Source organism: Bos indicus, chromosome 15, assembly GCF_029378745.1.
Source record: "Bos indicus isolate NIAB-ARS_2022 breed Sahiwal x Tharparkar chromosome 15, NIAB-ARS_B.indTharparkar_mat_pri_1.0, whole genome shotgun sequence".
Lineage (NCBI taxonomy): Eukaryota > Metazoa > Chordata > Mammalia > Artiodactyla > Bovidae > Bos > Bos indicus.
The window spans coordinates 66,545,907-66,562,027 of NC_091774.1; the positions used below are offsets into that span (position 1 = coordinate 66,545,907).

Genomic DNA, 16,121 nt, shown 5'->3' on the forward strand with positions numbered 1-16,121 from the left:
AAAACCTACCTAAATAACTGTCAATATGAGAATGGTTAAATAAATTATGGTACAGACACATGCACCACACGAAATGCTATGTAGCTGTTAAAAGAACGTATAAATGACCATCCAAGTGAAAAAGGCAAGTTTAGGGCTCAATAAATAATTAACAAATGAGTAGATGTGCATGTGTAAAAGATTACCAGGTGGGGCTTTTCCCATTGTCTCTGTATTCTGCTAAAGCCCAAGGTTTATGCTTGGGTGATGAAGACATACCCGTTCTAAGAGAAGCTCTAGACACACCCACACAGGTCTTCCCAGGAGGTGCCCTTCCCTATGGATCCTGTTCACCCACCTCCAGGTCATATAAGAAAAGGCTGAGGTTCAGTAGAGAATATCTTCGGAAGGGAATCCACGGGAGTAGAGAGCAGAGTCGTGTTTTCCTCCTTTCCCCTTCAGCCTGAGGGAGACGCTCCCCGGGAGAACCACTCGGAATCTAGGTGCGTCTGTCTGCCAGAAGAGGCTGCTACCTCTCATCCTTCAGCCTCAGGTACATTGGCTGTACACAAGCTCACCACCAGGTATTGCTACCTAAAACAGAGGCGAAAGGGTTCTGGGAGAATTTGAAAGGCAGCGCTCAGAGTTTGGGGGTATGGACAGGGAGAGAGACACTAGCCTGAAGAGGCAGAAAGATGGGAGGCTGGCTGAGGCTCGCTGTGAGGCTGGAGAAAGGAGGGAAGGCGTCAGCAGAACCCGTCTGTACTCCCAAGGTTGAGCATGTCATGGAGGCATGAGTTTCCTATGGGCTGATCCATGACCACCCCTAATATTTCCAGGTCCCAGACCAAGAGTACAAAGGGAGGCCCACATATCCTATGTCTAAATACTTTTAAAGCATGAATCAAGCTATTTAAAAATAAAGAAAACATGTTCTATCATCCTACCTTGAAAAATACACTTTCATAATGCCTGGGGAAGGAAGGCACACAAGCTAGGGTGTGAGTTGCTGTTGTTGTTGCTCAGTCATTCAGCCATGTCTGACTTTTTGGAACCCCATGGACTGCAGCACTGCCAGGCTTCCCTCTCCTTCACCATCTCCTGGAGCTTGCTCAAACTCATGTCCATCGAGTCAGTGATGCCATCAGATCATCTTGTCCTCTGTCGTCCCCTTCTCCTCCTGCTTTCAATCTTTCCCAGCATCAGGGTCTTTCTGATGAGTCAGCTCTTTGCATCAGGTGGCCAAAGTATTGGAGCTTCAGCTTCAGCATCAGTCCTTCCAATGAATATTCAGGGTTTATTTCCTTTAGGATTGAGTGGTTTGATCTTGCAGCCCAAGGGACTTTCAAGAGTCTTCTCCACACCACAGTTTGAAAGCATGAATTATTACGGTGCAAGTTTAGGGAGCTATAACTCATCAAATGGTATAAAAGGGATTGATTTCTCTATAGAGTAAAGGGCCTGGGGTCTCTGAAGAGCTGACATTTGGGCATCAACCACACAGGTTACAACAGTGCCAGTCAAGTAAGACCCCTCTCTTTTTTTTTTCTAATTCCCTCTTCCCCATACTGGAGGAGATGAGGCCACAATGGACATGGCGATGCAGGAAGGCTCAAAGACCGGGTCACATCACAGCCACTCCTCCCGCCTCATCGGGTCAGCACCAAGCTGGGGCCAGGCATCCTAGGGGGGTGGTGGGGAATGAAACTTTGAATTCGATGAGAGATGATAAAGTTTCAGTTTATACTGGCCTGGGCTGGTGAATACTTACCAGTCGTCAGAAATCTATGAAACCATCTGAGATGCTGACAAGGGAAATCATTTGAGTTTGTTCAAAGCAAGAAATGGGAGGGGGGAATTATACTAATTGCTGACCGTACCCTACCAAGTTTCACCCACTTAATTAACAAACAAACCAAAAAACCCAAACCAGTTAGTAATATACTTGTACATGTAGAGAAATTTTACAACAATCCCTAGTGCAGTGGTTACCCCAAAAGAGGAAGAATGAGAAGGGGGAGGGGAAATTTTGACTTTTCAATTCATACATTCTGAGTTTCTTTTGTTTAAAAAATTTTCTAGAAAGACATATGAGTTTTGAATGACGTATAACATCCTCCATTTGCCCAATAAAGCACTTTGCAAATATCTTCAACCCGGGGGAAAAAATCTGGCCAAACACAAGATCTAACTTGGGTATAACTTATTTCCCTTCCTAGAGTTGCCACAAGGCCAAACTCTATGATTTTCCTAGGGGAAAAAAATGTTGTTTATTATTCCAACTGTTGCCATAGCAGTCAGTGTTTCCATGTTATCGTCTTTTTCTCCCCAGACATTACTCCACTAATACATGTTCCAGACCTGCAATCTGAGGCATTTCAGCCAGAAGGAAACATACTTGCAGTGATGTAAAATCAACTGAGAAGGCCGGCTCTGCCTTGGAGTCTGAGTCCTAGAGTTTTCAATCACTGCATCAGGAGAGGACAGTGGAGGTGGTCTCTGGATCAGAAGGATTGGATCCTGCAGAATTTTACTCAATCCCACAATGACCCATTTTCTTCCCCCTACACCTTTGGTCCCAGCTACCAGAACTGAGAATTTGCCTGCCAATGCAGGAGACACAAGAGATGCGGGTTTGATCCCTGGGTTGGGAAGATCCCCTGGAATAGGAAATGGCAATCCACTCCAGTATTCTTGCCTGGGAAATCCCACGGACAGAGGAGCCTGGAGCGCTACAGTCCATGGGGTTGCAAAGAGTCTGACATGACTGAGCAACTAAGCACACCAGAACTGAGATCATCTCATAAAAGCAATAGAAAAAAGAAGAAAATTAAAGCCTGGAGAACAGTTATTAGAGAGCGTATCCCTGGTTATACTTACATCAGCCAAATAAAATGAAGAATCAGAGCAATTCTTCAACTTTTCATTAAGACAACTGCTGTCTAGATATCAGCAAGGCTTCCGGCCTTAGTGGGACGGGGGCCCTTTCAGTTTTCACTCAACTAGCGTAGTATATAAACAGGCAATAACAATATACACTATTATTCTAATGACTCCAAGGATTCTTTGGGACCAGATGTTTCTTCTGGTCATTCTTACTGAGTTGGCATTTCTGTGGAATTATTTCTCTTCATTCCCTGACTGACATCGTTTTTCTCTCGTCTTCTCTCCATCCTACCTGCTATTCTCCGAACACCCCGTTACTTCAGTCCTTCCAAGTACTGTTAAAATTGTATGTAGCAGACTTTTACTGACGTATATAAGCAACAGAATTACAGCATAGTAAAATACAAGAACTGCCTTAATTTATTGGGCTGGCCAAAATATTCATTTAGGTTTTCCATAAGATGTTATGCAAAAGCCCAGACAAATTTTTGGTCACCCCAATATAATTATTTGCGTCTATATGCCTAGACCATCCCTGGAAGCATATACTGCAGAAGGACCTGGAGTCAGAGGCAGTAGGGAGACTCTCATTTATTCAACAGCTTCTGACTGAGCACCTAATATATGCCATGCACTGTTCTAGGGAGGAGATACCCAGGTGGCTCAGTGGTAAAGAAACCACCTGCCAGTGCAGGAGATGTGGGTTTGATCCCTGGGTCGGGAAGATCCTCCAGTATTCTTGCCCGGAGAATCTCACGGACAGAGGAGCCAGTTCATGGGGTTGCAAAGAGTCAGACACAACTGAGCATATGAGTGCACACGGTTCTAGGGACTTGGGATCCAGCAGCAAACAGAACAGACAGACATTAACTGTCTTCATGGACCTCTTATGCTGTCAGTGGGTGACCAAATAAAAAACTGTCCACTGAAAAACAAATGCACAGCCTAAAAGTTGAGAATTATGTTTTAACCAGCAGACTTACTGAGGACTTAAGGAAGGGATGAGAGAGTGAGCGCCAAGCTGCTCAGTCGTGTCCAACTCTGAGACCCTACGGACTGTAGCCCACCAGGCTCCTCTGTCCATGGGATTCTCCAGGCAAGAATACTAGAGTGGGTTGTTGTGCCCTCCTCCAGGGGCTCTTCCTGACCCAGGGATAGAACTCACATCTCTTAATGTCTCCTACAATGGCAGGTAGGTTCTTTACCACTAGCACCACCTGAGATAACCTAAGCAAGGGTTACAGCTTCTTAGATGGCTCAGAGGGACTGTTCCAAAGAGTTGAGGAAGAAGCCAAGATATACTGAAGTTTCTGCAAACAAAACAAAGCAGGAAGTCAAACATCAAAGGATTACTGCTAATTAAAGAAAAAGTCAGACATCTCAAATGAATGAATTTACTGCTTTTCCATGTAGAGGAAAATGCAAGAGTCTGGGCTTACTGAAATTATTCCTTTGATATGCACCTTAGCTATCTAGGGCCAGTATCCTTTTTTTCTCCATCCTGAATCCCCTCAGGGTGCACACTTGGGAGGGGAGAGGGGCTACAGTGGCTGATGGCTTGATGGCCACAACATCTTTTGTTGAATGAAATGGCAGGTGACATTCTTCGCCCACACAGCAAATTAAAAAGTAAACAATACCGTATACTAAATAATGATGAGCTATGAAAAAAAAAAAGAGCTGGTAAAAGAGCTCAGAATGCAGGGGGTGGAAGCACTACAGCTGTACAAAAGCAGACAGTAAAGTCCCATTGAAAAGGCAACACTTGAGCAGAGGCTTGCAGAGTGAGGGAGGGAGTCCCGAGGATACTGGAAGAAGAGGTCTTCAGGGGAACAGCTGGTACAAAGGCCACGAGGCAGGAGCCTGGTGTGTCTGAGGAACAGCGTGGAAGCCAGTATGACTGGAGCACAGTGAACAAGATAGGAGAAGGAAGGGGGTTAGAAAGGGAGGCCTAGAAAGCCACCATCAGGAGTTCGGGTTTTTCTCTGAGTCCGATAGCATCCATTGGAAGGTGTTGAGCAAAAGAGTAACATGATCTGACCTGTGTTCTAGCAAGAACCCTCAGGCCACTAGGCAAAGCATAGACTCTAGTGAGACAAGGCCTTCAGGGAGCCCAGTTGGAAGGTGATTATTGTCATTCAGGAGACAGACTAAAATGGTGGCTCTCACCAAACTGGTAGCAGATTCTGAAATTTTTAATATACTTTTCCAGAGCAGTTTTAGGTTCACAGCAAAATTAAGCAGAAAACACAGAGAATTCCCATTTATTCCCTGCTCCCTTCCCAACATAGATAGCCTCTCTCTCTCTGTCAATGTCCTGCACCCCATGGGTACAGTTTGTTATAACCATGAACTTGCACTGATGCCTCAGTTCAGTTCAGTTGCTCAGTCATGTCTGACTTTGCGACCCCGTGGACTGCAGCACGCCAGGCCTCCCTGTCCATCACCAACTCCCAGAGTTTACTCAAACTCATATCCATTGAGTCGGTGATGCCATCCAACCATCTCATCCTCTGTCATCCCCTTCTCCTCCTGCCTTCAATCTTTCCCAGCATCAGGGTCTTTTCCAATGAGTCAGTTCTTCACATCAGGTGGCCAAAGTATTGGAGTTTCAGCTTCAACATCAGTCATTATCACCCAAAGTCCATAGTTTACATTAGAGTTTACTCTTGGTATTGTACGCTTCATGGGTTTTGACAAATATGTAATGACATACACCTACCATTGCAGTGTCATCCTTGACACTGCCCTAAAAATCCTCTGTGCTCTGCCAATCCATCCTTCTCTCTCCCGAACCCCTGGCAAGCAGTGATCTTTTCACTGTCTCCATAATTTTCCCTTTCCCTGAATATCATACAGTGGGAATCACTGTATTTAGATTGGCTTATCTCACTTAGTGTTAGGTAGTTAGAATAGGAAAAAGGGGTCCAGAATGGCGGTGGCTAAAAGACAAAGACGGGGAAAGCCCACAAAAACAGAACAAAGGACAGTGGGAATCACAGTCTGTAGCCTTTTCAGATGGGCTTCTCTCACATAAGTAATATCCTTTTATGCTTCCTCCATAACTTTTTATGGTTTAATAGCTCATTTACTTTTAGTGCTAAATAATGTTCCATTGTCTGGATGTACCACAGTTTACTTATCCATTCACCTCCTGAAGGACATCTTGGTTGCTTCCAAGTTTTGGCAGTTACAAATAAAGCTGCTGTAAGCACCCGCATGCTGGTTTTTGTGTGGATGTGGGTTTATTTCAGTTCATTTGGGTAAATACCAAGGAGCATTCTGGGTTTATTTTGGTATCAGAATTTTCTAATGGATTGGTGGAGTGTGAGAAAAATAGAGAAGATCTTGTATAGAGCAGTTTGAAGAAAGAATTTCAAAAGTTAAATCTTGGATATATTAGTAGGGGGAGGTCCATCAAACACCGGAGTAGAGGGATCAAGTAAGACGTTATTCTATGAGCCTAGAGTCCTGGAGAGACGTTTGGTGGAGACACAAAGTAAGGAATCATGAACTTAAAGCCAGGATGTTCGATGAGATCACACGGGGAGTGAGTATAGTTAAGGAAAAGGACCAAGGACTAAGCCCTGGGGTCCTCCAGCATTAAGAGGGAGGCAAGAAGAGAGAAACTGGCAAGGAACTGAGAAGGAGCAACCATGACTAGGAGAAAAACCAAGAAAGTGGGGTGTGCCAGAAGCCAGTGAAGAAGAAAGTATATCAAGGAAGAGGGAGTGAGCAATCACGGCAAATGCTGGCAGGACATCTAGTAAGACAAGGACTGAGAATTGACCACAGATTAGCAACATGGGGGCTTCCCTGGTGGCTCAGACAGTAAAGATTCTGTCTGCAATGCAGGAGACTGTTGCAGTGAAAAGGAAAAAAGAGGAATGAGTTTTTCTCTTTCCTTTTCCTGAGAACACAGACGATAAAGAGAACAGTGAGCAGGGCCTGAACATTCCTAGTTGTTTTACTTTAACTGCTCCTAACTCTACATGTCTCTAACCAAGTTTGTTTTTCTACCCACTAACTCTGCAGGAGCTACAATTCACATTGTTTTCCTTTGACTCTTTGCTAAATACATCCCCTATCTGATGTTTATCCTTACAACACCCTTCCCCTTGTAGTTACACATCGGAAAGAAGGCCACAGAGCACAAAACTGCCGGACTCGATTACTGGGTTACTGATGCCCGTTTATGATTGTCTTTGAAACAATGCAAGAGGAGGCAATCAAGATCCTATCACCTTTAAGCCCTTGCCCTATAGAAGCCTCTAGACTCCTCATGGAGGGGGGCACAGTTCTTGAGGCAGGAGCCTACTGGGTTCCCCTCTCTGCCGGCTGAGAATAAAAGCCACATTTCTATTTTCTCCAAACTGTGTCTCTGTATTTTTCTTTCAGCTGTGGTGGGCAGAGAAGGTCAAGATTTTGGCCAGCAACAAGACCTGGGTTCGATCCCTGGGTCAGGAAGATCCCCTGGAGAAGGGCATGGCAACCCTCTCCAGAATTCTTGCCTGGAGAATCCCATGGACAGAGGAGCCTGGCGGGATACAGTCTATGGGGTCGCAAAGAGTTGGACACCACTGAGTGACTGACACACTTCAGCAACATGGAGCTCAGGAACCTGACCTTGTACAGGAACTATTGCGTAGTGGGGGAGAAGAAAGGCTGGGGCAGATTCAAGACATGTGTTTTCAGTGGCGATGACAGCTCTCTCAAGGGAGGGGAAACGAATTCTTGGTGTATGAAAAAATATTTTTGTTTAAAAAAATTCTATGTATAAAGTATAGATAAACATATAGGACATAAACAACTCTATAGAACATCTGCAGTATTAAATGTCATGGGTGCTTAGTAAGTAAGTTGTGTCTAACTCTTTGGGCTGTAACCCTGCAGGCTCCTCTGTCCATGGGATTTTTCAGATGTCATGGGTAGGAGAAAGCAATTTTTTTAAAAAAAAAAAGCAAGAAAGTTTCCTTAGGGGGACAAAAATGGAAAAAGAAAACTTGAGAAACATTGGTTCAAGAGACAGTGTGAGGAAAAGAATTAGAGACAGAAGATAAATAATGCTTTAAAAATGTTGCTGCAAAGGAATCAAAGAAATGGAGCAGTAGCTGGTAGAAAACGTGGCGTTAAGAGAAGTGCCTTTGACGTACTTAATAACTATAAGTGTGGTCTTCACAGGTGGTGCTAGTGGTAAAGAATCTGCTTGCAAATGCAGGAGATGCAAGAGACGTGGGTTCGATCCCTGGGTGGGGAAGATGCCCTGCAGTAGGAAGTGGCAACTCACTCCAGTGTTCTTGCCTAGAAAATCCCATGGACAGAGGAGTCTGGTGGGCTACTGTCCACGGGGTCACAAAGAGTTGGACACGACTGCATGTGCATGCACACACACACAGAATGTGTATATGTATATATTTCCAGTTGTGGCAGCACCACAGCATGTGGGATCTTAGTTCCCTAACCAGAGATTGAACCTGCGTCCTCTGTGTCCCCTGCACTGTAAGGTGGCTTCTTAACCACTGGACCATCAGGAAAGACCAATAGGATGCCTATAAAGTGTTTCAGTTCAGTTCAGTTCAGTCGCTCAGTCATGTCCAACTCTTTCTGACCCCACAGACTACAGCACGCCAGGCCTCCCTGTCGATCACCAACTCCCAGAGTTTGCTCAGACTCATGTCCATTGAGTCAGTGATGTCATCCAACCATCTCATCCTCTGTCGTCCCCTTCTCCTCCTGCCTTCAATCTTTCCCAGCATCAGGGTCTTTTCCAACGAGTCAGTTCTTCACATCAGGTGGTCAAAGTATTGGAGTTTCAGGTTCAGCATCAGTCCTTCCAGTGAATATTCAGGAATGATCTCCTTCAGAATGGACTGGTTGGATCTCCTTGCAGTCCAAGGGACTCTCAAGAGTCTTCTCCAACACCACAGTTCAAAAGCATCAATTCTTTGGTGCTCAGCTTTCTTTATAATCCAACTCTCACATTCATACATGACTACTGGAGGGGAAAAAGTGCTTATTAAAGGTCAAATAAAGTTCTTAACCATTCGCAGATGTGACCTCAGTTTCTTTTCTCATCAACTCTGTCAAGTGAGCACCATCACTGGTCTACATCTGTAGTTAGGAAAATGGAAGCACAGAAAGGTTAAGAAACTCACCTGCCCAAGACCATGCTGCTAAGAAGTATTGGCCCCAAATCAACATTTTAAGATTTGTCCTAGATCCTTTCATATTGTTTGACTGTGTTCTCTTTCATAGATGAAAATATTATACATACAATCACACATTGTCAAAAGTTAACACTGGGCATTTCTCCCCTAAAATTGGCCATTCTCTGTGGCAGGGAATTCCTCTAGGATGGATGCCTGTCTCCTCCACCCTTGGGTCCTCCTCTCCCAGGAGATCTTCTCCTCTCTGCTCCAGTTATCAGCGTCCCAAACCCTAACTCTGATGACTTTATCTCCAGAACAATTTTCAACTGCCCATCCAGATTCAGACACAGGCAGTTGTGGGGGGTGTTACCCCTCTCAATTCAAAAGATCCACCAATGCTTATCAAGCTGATTTCCTCCACAAAAGAATTGCCTGCTTCTACGGTGAAATTAATTATCAATATAGTGAAAATAAAAACAAAGGCAATCAGCTCGTGCCCTGGAATGCAGACATGCAGCCAGTCATTATATTTGTTAAACTGTAATTTTTCCTGCTACACAGGAATCTTGATCACCCATTCCCACTTCTCCCCCTCCCCCCTAGCAGTACTTCCTCCTACAGACAGGAGTTTTATTAACATAACGCAAAAGCAATGTGAGGAAAATTCAAGTGAAAAAAACCTTCGCTCTAATTAGGTGAATTTTTCAGGGAAAAGTATATTTGAAGACTAAATTATTTGTATAGTTATCTTCATTCTTCACTTACTTGAACAGGTTTAAACCAGAGGCAAAATGGCTTATTCTGGTTGATAAGCCCTAACCAGCAGTTAAGACGTATCTATCCATGACAAATTATTTTAATTAAGGCCAGATTTGGGAGCCAGGGCATTTTTTTTCTGATCTACAAGGGCCAAATGTAATGGATTCAAGAGAAAACAAATCATTCCCTGAAATGGCCTGTCTCTAAGGCTTTCAGGGTGTGGCCCATGAGCACACCACTATTCCCAGGCTTGCTTTCTGGTGTTCAGGTTTATCGAAGCACTTCCTGCTAGTCTCTCCCATAAATTTCTCCAACAACCTTTGGCATGACCCTACCCTCATCCAAAGAAACTGGTCTTGTTCCAGGATCCTTGTTCTGGAGCATCCATTGGCCAGCAGTCAATATCCCCAAGGTGAGCTCATTTAGGGTGGGTGGGAGCTTGGGGGAGCTCCAGTGAAACCCACCCCTGCCCTTTGCCACCCTACAGCCCACAGATTATTACAGAATGTCTCTGCCATCTTCTGACAGTTGTCTACAAACGTGAGAAATATACCTCATGATTCTCCTTACCATCTAGCTCTTAACTGTAGACATCAAACACAGCTACTCACATTGCCAAAAACAAACAGCAATTTCAGAGTCAGTGCAGTCATCTTACCAGGAGCAGGAGGAATATTTTATTTTTCCCCATAATCCTCTATGTACAAGGGAATCTCAGAAAGAAGGTACTCTTTCTGCTATTATGCAGAGGTGTCCCTTCCTTTTCCCCAGCTCCTAACTCTCACTCTTCCACATTTTGTCCCTCAGGTAGCCTCTAAATTACTTCCTGTTGGCTCCAGTCTAAACGTAGAGGGGTGTGTTTGTGTGTGCATGTGTGTGTGTGCTCAGTAGCGAACGACTCTTTGTGAGCCCACGGACTATAGCCAACCAGGCTCCCCTGTTCATGGGATTCTCCAGGCAAGAATACTGGAGTGGGTTGCTATGCCCTCCTCCAGGGAATCTTCCCAACACAGGGCCCAGGGATCAACCTGTGTCGCTTGTATCTCCTGCATTGGCGGGCAGATTCTTTACCACTAGGCCACCTGGGTAGGCCACCACAGGTAAACTGCTGCTGCTGCTAAGTCGCTTCAGTCGTGTCCGACTCTGTGAGACCCCAGAGACGGCAGACCACCAGGCTCCCCCATCCCTGGGATTCTCCATGCAAGAACACTGGAGTGGGTTGCCATTTCCTTCTCCAGTGCATGAAAGTGAAAAGTGGAAGTGAAGTTGCTCAGTCATGTCCAACTCCTAGGGACCCCATGGACTGCAGCCTACCAGGCTCCTTTGTCCATGGGATTTTCCAGGCAAGAGTACTGGAGTGGGGTGCCATTGCCTTCTCCGACCACAGGTAAAGGGAGTGCTCAATTCTTGTCCAATGGTCACTTTCATCCCAGAAGATGCTATTTTCATCTGGATTATGGCATTTCTTTCTCTAACACTACCTTTTCCCCTTTGTCCCTACTCAAGAATCATATATGAATAGAGATGCATTGGAGCAGTATTACTTTATAGATTACCCCAAATCCATTGTAGTGTCTCACTGTAAACTGAGTCACTAATATCAGCATTTGTTACGGATTATAAATTACTCATAATATATCTGGCAACTGATTGCAGGGACATGGAAATTCTTTGGTTGTAATCTACCAGAACAGAGACTAGAAAGAGGGGAAATATACAGGGAAGGTAAACTGGTTCAGTAAGTTAAAGTTATGAACACTGGGCATGAGGCAGAAAGCACCATGGTTAAGAACTCGAGACATGGAGCCAAACTGATGAGGCCTGAAACTTGTTCTGCCTTCAGTAACTTTAAGACTTTAGGCAAATTATTTAAGACGTTTCTTGATCCTGAGTGTCATAATAATGCATACATACCTCAGAGCACTGCTGTGAGAATTACAAGGGACAATACTAGTAAAACAGCAAGAACCAGGTGAATCCACAAAGTGCTGGTTCCATTCAGTGGTGTGCAATCCACGGTCAGAACCCTCTGGGAAGGAAAGAGGGGGCAGGGCTGAAAGTTTTGCAAAAAATGTTTCCATACTATTGATAAAGAAAACATTTCAATCCATTTCTGCATGGCACAGATGTTTTAATTAAAAAAATATGCAGCTGATTTTGCAATACTGTGAAGTTACTGCTGGGGCTATTTATACGATGGGAAACCAATGTTTTGAGACAATAAAACGGTCCATATATTGTTGCATGTTATCTAGATGAGCCATTTTGAAAGTACACAGCTTCAAAGTCTGTCTCGGATCCAGACTATTTTGACTAAATGTTTTGACGTTAAACAGTGTGAAACTTATCCAGAAATCTTGGTACTCAGATAAATAGATTTCTAAAGAGTTTTAAATTGTTTGGATTAAAAATTCTTTAATTTTTAAATAGTATTAAAATTTTACAAAAATATTTTGCCTTAGTGATCTGGTTTCAAAAAATGGTTTGAAACCAAACAGGCTTACACTGTCTTAGAAAACCACTTACATGTTATGAAAACCACATGAAATAGAGTTCAAATCAAATAATTTTAAGAAAACCATTCCAAAACCAGTATTTTGAAAAATTTTCCAAATGTAACTGTTGGTGGCAAAGACTCTCTTGAAATTGCAAAGAAACCAGATGTAAATTTCATAGCTTCAAACCTTACAAAATGTCATTCTCTTTCATTCCTACTTTATTTTAGCTGTTAGCCCAGGAGATTCAAGCAGTGAATGCAAGTATAGTTTAACACCTGAAAACATTCAGAGATGGAGGAAAAAAGGACTTGCTTTTTATTTTTTATTTATTTATTTTTTTAAATTTTATTTTATTTTTAAACTTTACATAATTGTATTAGTTTTGCCAAATATCAAAATGAATCCGCCACAGGTATACATGTGTTCCCCATCCTGAACCCTCCTCCCTCCTCCCTCCCCATACCATCCCTCTGGGTCGTCCCAGTGCACTAGCCCCAAGCATCTAGTATCGTGTATCGAACCTGGACTGGCAACTCGTTTCTTACATGATATTTTACATGTTTCAATGTCATTCTCCCAAATCTTCCCACCCTCTCCCTCTCCCACAGAGTCCATAAGACTGTTCTATACATCAGTGTCTCTTTTGCTGTCTCGTACACCGGGTTATTGTTACCATCTTCCTAAATTTCATATGTATGCGTTAGTATACTGTATTTATGTTTTTCCTTCTGGCTTACTTCACTCTGTATAATAGGCTCCAGTTTCATCCACCTCATTAGAACTGATTCAAATGTATTCTTTTTAATGGCTGAGTAATACTCCATTGTGTATATGTACCCCAGCTTTCTTATCCATTCATCTGCTGATGGACATCTAGGTTGCTTCCATGTCCTGGCTATTATAAACAGTGCTGCGATGAACATTGGGGTACACGTGTCTCTTTCCCTTCTGGTTTCCTCAGTGTGTATGCCCAGCAGTGGGATTGCTGGATCATAAGGCAGTTCTATTTCCAGTTTTTTAAGGAATCTCCACACTGTTCTCCATAGTGGCTGTACTAGTTTGCATTCCCACCAACAGTGTAAGAGGCTTCCCTTTTCTCCACACCCTCTCCAGCATTTATTATTTGTAGACTTTTGGATCGCAGCCATTCTGACTGGCCGGACTTGCTTTTTAGTGAAGCCTAGGTTTGAATTCCTTTTCTACCACATATTATCTGTGACATCTTGGCAACATCACTACCCTTTTTGATCTGCACTTTCTATCTTAAATTGGGTTCCCCCAGAAAGCAGAGCCTGGCCGAGGGCTTTTATGCAAGGGTTTTTGAGAAACGACCTAAGAAAAAGATTTGGAAGTAACATTAGTACAACAGGAAAAGAAATAAAGCCATTCCAAGGGGGTCTTCTAGAGTTAGCCAGCACTGTGAGCAACCAGGCCCAGTGGTAGAGGGAACTTCTGAGGGCTGCGCGGAATGCCCAAGGGACAAAAGAGGAGCCAGTCCTCGACGGGCTCCATTCACACCCAGATCATGCACTCGTGAGTGCCAGATGGTTTCTGACTTCCCATGCCACTGTCAGAGGGTCCTGAGACAGTGGAGGAGATTAGAATCTGCCACCCTAAAATAGGCCACTCTGGTGTAAGGATTATTTTGAGTTAAAGGCAACTGAGAATCAACAAATGCAGGAAGAAGCCTTCTCAAAGTTTCCCTCATGTGACTTCAGTCCACAATTCCCAAGTACTGAGGCTGCCATAAATTCCCTCTCTGGGGAGTTTCATGGCCATAAAAAAAGATGAAAAGACCACCCACACCTGCATAAACAAACATTGTCACAAACTTTCCTATGTCCCATTCATTTCTCTTAAAAACACATGTGTCTTTCCTAAAGCAGTCTATTTGTTCTTCCCTTTTCTCCTCCCGCCCTCTCCCTTACCAAGTTAGGTCTATAAGCCTTGAATTTTAAACATTTAACAAGCGACTACTTCTTTGGTTAGCTTCCACAGGCCAGTAAACTTGTCCTCTTATTAATCTGCCTTTGTTGCTTTAATTTGCAGGCCCCCAGACACCTTTCATAAGGCTACAGTGGAATAGTTTTTCCTCCTCAATAGCAGAAAGTGAGAGACGTGCAATGCACCTAGATGAGATGTGGTCAGGTAGGTGATACCTTATGCCAAGCTGGTCGCTGCAGCAATGGCTGGAATAAACAGTGGGCCCGAGAGCACAATAGATACCCGGAGGAGGTTCCTCACCCATACCATGGAGGCAAAAATACCAACATTACAGGGGCTTTATTGACAGAGCCTATGTTTTAGCATATGGCATTCGTTCCTTGAACTAAAATCCCCTCTTTCCTATTTTCCTGGTGAACAATTTCTTATCAAATTCCTTATCCCTGTACTTTTTCCAGATCTAAAGTAAAAGAGGCACTCTTCCCTCCTTGCCTTCCTTCCTAAATCAGGAATATCTGATCTGTCCATCCCACACCCCCACCCCCAAGCCCTACACTCTCTCCTAGTGAGAAGGAGTAGCTCATTTGAATTCCGAGATGAGGAAAAATCCTCTCTTTCGGGCTAAGCTGATCTTCCTCCATCCCTGCAGAAAGCACATACGCTCAGGGCCATGGCCTCCTTTCTTAGGGCTGTAACCGAGGCTGTGCAGGATGATGCAGGTCTAGTCTCCCCTGAAGATGGTGGCAAGGAAGGGAACTTAGGCAGAAACAAGGAGCAACTGACCTCAGCCATAAGCCCAAAGCACAATTTCCCAGAGTGTTTTACCAGCTACTAAATCTGAAATGCCGGTGCCTATCTGATACACCAATCTATTCAATCCCTCTGTTACAACACAAGCTTGATAAAAACAGGAATCTTTGTTTTGTTCACTGATGTTTCCCAAATCCTGAGAGCAGAGCTTGGTGCATAGAAGGAGCTCAGTATTTATTTGTTCAATGAATTGCTGAATCCACGGGGGAAGAAGCATGATTAGCAGTCTAGGAAACCCTCAACCACCTCCTTCGAGACAGAAATGGACTTTCTTTTGTGCTCTCTTGGACCTCCCATTATGACCCTGACATAATATAATTACTGGGTATGAAGTCTAGCTGTCCTGTTTAACTCGAAGCGTCCCTTGGGCACAGTAGCATGGAGACCCACTCCTAGAAGATGCTCAAAAATAACAGCTGAATGAATGAAAAAGATAAGGAATTCGATGATATTACACTTTGTCTTCTTTTATTTCTAATGCCAGAGATTTTTTTGTTTTAAAGTTAGAACACTTGACTAATGAATCACTCCCAAGCTTGTTCCAGAACTCTGAAGAGAAGAAACAGAAAAAATATCAAGATAAACCCAAAGGGCAAATGTAGATAAGGACACTTGGCTCTTCAGCATTGGTTTTTGAAATCCAAGGAGCATAAGTGAATCAAGGGGGAGGATGTCAAGTTCTTTGAGGGTTTGCTAACATTGTTGTCAAGACTACAATGTCAGGAATGAAGAAAAGAGGACTCAAGGAAATAACAGATGCTGTTAAAGCTTTAAAGAATTAGAGGATGGCAAATACATGGAGAGGAGGGCAACAGAGGATGAGATGGTTGGATGGCATCACCGATTAGATGGCATGTCCGATTCAATGGACATGAACTTGAGCAAATTCTCGGAGATGGTGAAGGACAGGGAGTCCTGGCATGCTACAGTCCATGGGGTTACAAAGAGTCAGACATGACTTAGTGACTGAAAAACAACAACAACAAAATGCATGGCATTTGTGGCAAAAAAACTTTCCCCAGCCCCCTCACTCCACACCACCACCTTGCCATCCTTGGTGAACATCATGGATGATGAGGGTTCAAAGTTCTTCCCA

At 43.7% G+C, this 16,121-nt stretch overlaps 1 long non-coding RNA gene across 1 annotated transcript; it reads right to left on the minus strand.

The window, feature by feature from the left end:
- Nucleotides 1–1,907: 1,907 nt before the first annotated feature.
- LOC139187359 (uncharacterized) lies at nucleotides 1,908–12,054 on the minus strand. The gene is made up of 2 exons (XR_011570912.1): nucleotides 11,688–12,054; nucleotides 1,908–8,976 (listed from the first exon to the last, which is right to left on the minus strand). It is a non-coding gene; the product is annotated as an uncharacterized lncRNA (long non-coding RNA).
- Between the last annotated feature and the right edge of the window lie 4,067 nt (nucleotides 12,055–16,121).